We start from the raw sequence: 6,235 nt of genomic DNA, 5'->3' as shown, positions 1-6,235 counted from the left end.
CCTAAGCTGCAAAATGTTTACAAAGATTGAAACAATTCTTCTTCATAAAATTATTGCACTGTAAATTCATAAAGGGTTTTCTTATAGCTCACAGATGGAAATTTCAGCAGCAAGACAATACCCACATCATCCATACTCATCTACTAAGTGATATGCTGATTTGCAATCTTCTTACTCACTTTAGGTTATTTGAGTCATAGGTTCAGAGCACGCTATATAACACAGAGCTTTTTTTTATACACCTTTCTGCTCACCTTTAATTCCCAATAGGAAATGACTATCATCCCTGTGGCAAACTCAGTGAAGTTTATATAGAAAAATAATATGAGAAAAATCCTTTCCACTTAGCTTCCTGCAAACCACTCCAGCAGCTGAATAAAAGAAGCCAATATCCCACAACGAGAGAGTTTTGCACAGATCACCTACAGGTGCTGACATAGGCTTCAGATTGGAAAAGAGAAAAGGCTTGCAAGGTTGAAAAATGTTGAGATCACTCAGGGAGAATCTACATATGTGATTTTGTGAGTCCCTGCAGGGTATCAACATTTAGTAAAAGAGAATGTATTTAGGAGAATTAATTCTTTCTCATGAGGTGAAAGAAAGAATTTTAGATACCTCATAGGAAAGAGTGACTGGTACATGGGAGAAGGTGAGGAAGTTTGCAACAAGGCAGCTCAAGATAAGAGGACGAGGAACTAGGGAGCTCTAACCCACAATTTTTTGTGCTTCTAACATTGTATTGTTCCTTCCAAAACCCAAATTATGGTGGAGGAAGGAGCTCACTGTTGTGGCTTAAGTCTGAAAGCACAAGAGCATTTGGACATTGAAGAAAATACTGATGTTTTGGCTGCCCTTTGACTTCCTCTGAAAAAGAACAAGAACCATTCTTTCTCTCAAAAGACAAGTCCTTGAGGTTTTTTCTGTGACATCAGAGATCAGAAATCACTATTGGATTCCTGTGCTTTCAGCACCTGTTTCTGTGTTTCAGCAAAGCTCAGCTAACCAATTCCTTTATCCATTCCTTTCTTTTTATTTGTAGCTGATGTTTCCTGTTGCCTGAAGTAGAGCTCTTACCCATCAATTCATCCCTTTGTTATTATTTGTGAACATAAGAAAGAATAATTGATAGTATTGGTGTATAATTCTACATGTAACAATTTCCTGAGGGTTAAAGGCTTTTCTCTCTGGTGTTCTAGAGATCAAAGAAAAAGAAAAATTCTGTAAGTTCAGGTCATAATTGAAAACACACTACTTTCAATATAGGTTTTAGCACAGAGAGGAATGAATGTCTTTAATTTAGGTAAACCCAGCCCTGCAGTCCCCTTTTTTCACTGTTACTGTCCGTTAGCCACCAATTTGAAAACAGCAGAGAAATGATTTGATTTCATAACCAAATAGCTGAGCAGAAACCATTTCCTCCAGCACAGCTTTTACATTTATATTTAAATGAACTGCCTGTGGCTGGGAAATTTTGCCTCATTTAGAGACAGGAGTTAAAAAGACCTACTGTGAGACATGGGGCAAAGCAGAATTAAGAGATCTGGATGAATTTTGCACGTCTTAGAACTAAAAAAAAACCATACCACTTGTTCATGTGTGCTGAGGCTGAATTCAGAGAAAGGGTGGACCGAGGTTAGTCTGGTGCTGTGCATGGAGCTTGGACACCACAGAGATGCCTGCAGCTGGCCCAGGGCTGAGGCTTTTATGAAACCTGGTGTGACTCTAAGAAATACCAGGTTGCACTCCCTGCAGCTCACACTGCAAACATGGCCTGCAGGAAACGATGGGAAGTAGCTGAGAGATCATCCAGCAAGTAAAAGATAAATGAAATAACTTTGGAATCAAAGTGATGGGCTGGGGACCTGTCCCTTCTACTTCCTCTTCAAAAGTACAGTTAGAAAAGAGTTGATAGCTTAAACACCAATTGAGTAACATTAGCATATTGTGCTTGGCTTTCTGCAGACATTTTCTTCTTTACAAGCTGCTTTACAAACATGGGCTAATTATTCTTTATAACACACTTCTCAGTGGAGAGAACAACAATCTTTCCTCTCCTTACAGTAAAGGAAACTCAGGTATTGCAGTTATTTGCCCAGTACCTGTCAGAATACTAACTTGAGAGAAAGAAGATGAGCTAGCAGTGATCATGGCCCTACCAAGCTGTGAATGAAAGTGACCTCCTGCCAGGCAGGACCTGCTGTATAGCTGCAGACCTGCTCTTTTCCCACAGGGATGCTGGTGCTCTCAGTACATGACAAGGCACTGTCATTTCACAGGAGGCAGAATGACAGTATATAACTAAAGAGTAATGCAGGTGGGAAAAGTCAGGATGGGGCAGAACTCCTCTGGAGAATAACCCACTCTTCCTTTGTGTGTGCTCCGTCTCCAGGTGTTAAAACAAGGAGGTTTCTGCTCATACCTTGTATTCACTCCTTGCATCAGGTCTCTGGTTCCCCAGCCAATTTTCCCAGTCAAGTGTTAGGAAAAGTACCGAGTGCTGAGCACTCCTGCTGCAGACTAAACGCAGTTATTCTGCAGCAGCTCACGCTGAGCCCTGCAGGGGAAGGGGCTGCATGGGCACCGAGAGGTGCGCAGAAAGAAAATGCCAAGGGAAATTTAATTGAGTGGGGAAAACATTGCCTTCCCAGCTGCTTCTGAAAGTCTTCCTGCTCTATTTTATTGAAGAGAAAAAGTGAACTGTATGAGTGAGAAAGTTTTCAGGGAACTGGAACAAAAGGTAGGCAAAAACTGAGTGGTCACCAAGCTTTCTGCTATGAGTTGAAAGAGGAGTGAGGCAAAGGGATAGATTCCTCCAAGATAAAAATCTCTCTTTCTGCTAATTTTATGTGTTAAATGGACAGAAAACTTATGTCTCTGTGCAACTGGCTCCCTTAGAGAAGTAAAGCCTACTGCCATCTAAGTGGGAGAGAAGGCAGGAGCAATGACAGAGTGTGTTGAGGGGGTTGCACACCTGTCACTGTATTTGTCAGCCCTCCAGGAAATCTTCACACCAGTGTTTCATGCTTTTAAAAATTCTGAGATAGTGGTTATGGAAAGAGGAAGCTGGAGATACTATTTTCTTTACTGTTTTTCCCTCTTTCTGTTCAAAATCTTCATTAAAAATGAAAACCATATATATATATGTGCTTTATTTATATGAATGTATTTCTAAACATACATGGTTTTAATTATATATATATACATAGGAAGAAAAAAGATAAGGAAAAAGACAAAAAGCAGTTCTAAAATGAACTTAACAGAAAATGCACTGTGTTCTGTAAGATGTAATTCAGAATTTATAAATTGTTTATAGTTATTTCCTCCTCAGCTGCTCTCCTCACCTCTTCCTGAATTTCTATTAATTTCTGCCCATCACCAGTGACTAGCTATTATTGGCACTGCTATTTGCATTACCTACCTCCAGATAGCTCAGGGCAACATACATCTCTTTTTACTCATGCTGATGTAATACAACTTCAAAAGAATGCAATTACAACAGTTACCAATGGCTGAACTGCAGAAGATCAGAGACAAGTTTTCATTTTCTTCCATTAAAATGTCATTAAAGTTTGTTATTTTCTATGTAACACTCACCCTAGGCAAGGTCTTAGCAGAGAGCCTAGACTCTTATTTAAGAATTTTCCCCTTAGCCAGTAGAGTAGCTTTTACAGGAGATATTTTTCCTGATGCTGGTTGTGAAAATTTATTTTGGTGGAAGTTAACAACAGTGCCAATTGATAAACAAAATAGATAGACAGCAAGGCCTTGACCTTTGAAAATATATTTCAAACTTCAAACAAATCACTTGCCAATCTATTTGGAGCAAATTCCTTTCATGTCCTAGTGAGTCTGTCCCTTTAATTTTAGTCTGCAATCCCCTGGGGACAAACTTGAGCATGCATGTCATTACAACTATTCTTCTCCAGAATAGGTTGACTCCATTTAAAACCCTTCATCACTCTAATGGTGCTCCAGGAGAAGTGATGTGCAATGAAAGGCTTTTGAGAGTGTCCAGCAACTGAAAAGGCAAAAGAAAGTATATTCTGAAGACAGCGTATTTTGTCCTCAGCTTCATTCCTTCCCTGACTTTTGAACCCAAAAGGGAGATTAGTCCAAACAGTGCTGAGGATGTCCAAGGTGCCCCATACTGAAAAGACTGCCCCATTCTGTACAGATTAAGGGAAGACTAATGCCATCACCATTCATTAGCCATCAGAAATTCAGCTGTGGGAGAAAAGGGACACTGTTACTGCCAAATCCAAGGAGTTGCTAGTCAGGGCTTAGGACACACTGTCTTTTACAGTCAGCATCAGTGTCATTTCTGTGGAAAGTTGATTAAATCTTGGATGCTAAAGCTAGCAATGTGTTTTTCAGATGGCATCTGGTGGCACAGTGTAATAGACTCTATTATTTGCTACATCATTGCTCATGAAATATTGTTAGCAGGGTGCAGATCATTCGTCCATTAACACCCTGTGAAGTCACCTTGAATCCCATGTTTCCAGAACAGTGGAAAAGACTTCTATTTCACAGCTGAAAAATAAGCCATTTGGATGCTTTTAAATTGCCTAGTACAGAATTTAGCTATTTCAACAATGCTCTCTTACCTATCACAATTTTTCAGCTTTAAGAACTCATCTGGAAGAGATGCAAATATCACTCCAGTTGGTCTGAACAAGTGGGATGCCAGAAGTTAATATGACCCTTTGTCTCTTTGGTGATAGTTCTCTAAGCAGACATTTTAAAATTTATGCACCATACATGGATTATTATATATATTATATCAATCTATTCTCTATTTAATCATGCTGGGATGTGGAAGAAAATGTTTAATTCTCATTATTTGTTGCAGCTCCAAGACACCAATCACATGTTATCATATACTATCTATAGCAGAGAAACAAATCCTTGAAATTACTCAGTTCCTAAAGTAATCCATTCAGAGAATTCTCCTACCCATCCAGCATGGAAACTAGTGGCCAGGTAGACTGACAGCTTTGAACTCTGATGTCTGCTGTGAGAGTTCATGGATTAAATAATGATGATTTATTAGTCCAGATTTGTCTGGAATTTCAATACTGTTTCCTCTGCTGTCCCTCTCTCCTACTCAGGGAACATTTACGCAGTCTTATATTGAATTTTGACTTCCTCTTGCCAGTGGTGGGCAGAGTCAAATGAGGGTAGTTCTCATTTCTCTGAGCTACTCTGCATGTCTGCTGTAGATGCAGCAAGATGGTGCTGCTCTGGTTTAGAGAGGTTTCCTTTGCAATTAAAAACTCAATTTTTAGATTCTGAAAAATTAATGTTGTCAGAAACTGATGGCCCTCTAGAGGTGAGTGCACTAGAAGTGAGTTGACAGCGACGCCTAATTTCCAGGAGAGAGAGAAGTAACCCTGCAATAATTTTACTTCTCTGCATTGCTCTATGTTTCACTAAGAACTAGAGACACTAGGTCAAATAAAGAGTCAAATATTGAACAGAGGAATGAAAAAGGAAGGGGTTTCTTTGAGCAGAACTACAGGAAACCTTGGAAGCTTTCCCTTCATACTGAAAAAAAATTCACACCTTTTGAAGTTCAAATGATGTCAAGAATCAAATCTGAACTTTGATATTAACTGTGGGACATGAGTAAAAAAGAATGTCCATTACTCCAGATTTTTCTATAGTTTCTACTCAGTTTTCATCAGCTGATCTTTTTTTGATCTTTTTTTTTTGATCTTTTTCCTTGATGGCAATTACCAGGTGAAACCCTTGGGACAGCCAGCATAAGCCACACAACAAATTCCTGGCTGTTCTGATGCCACTCATTCAACTGATGGAGGCACTGAGGGCTAGGACCAGCCTCGTATCCTTTGCAAAGCATTCACTGTGGAGTAAAAGGTGAGGCTGAGAAGAGTCAGGGCTTCTGCAGTCAAAGATTGGCCACATGAAAGCACAAAGCGTTGTCAGCAGTCTAGAATACATTGTCTAGCAGCAGGAAAAAAAACCCAAAACCCTTAAAGAAAGAAAGTGGCCCAATTTAATTTATTACAACAGTGACAGTGAGCCTTCATGTATGTAAAAAGCTACTGCCAATGGGACTATGACAAGATATAATGGGTTTAAACTACAGCAAGGGAGGTTAGTAAAGAAAATGAGAGCATTGGAATGTAAACAGCAGAGACACACTTGAATGACTTTCTTGGGAAAGCTGAGGACTCTTTCTGTGTAAAAGCTGTTTATAAAGGACAAGTTA

The sequence above is a fragment of the Parus major genome, chromosome 1 (assembly GCF_001522545.3).
Source record: "Parus major isolate Abel chromosome 1, Parus_major1.1, whole genome shotgun sequence".
Classification (NCBI taxonomy): Eukaryota; Metazoa; Chordata; class Aves; order Passeriformes; family Paridae; genus Parus; species Parus major.
The sequence above is the reverse complement of the archived record's forward strand: the minus strand, read 5'-3'. Positions refer to the sequence as shown.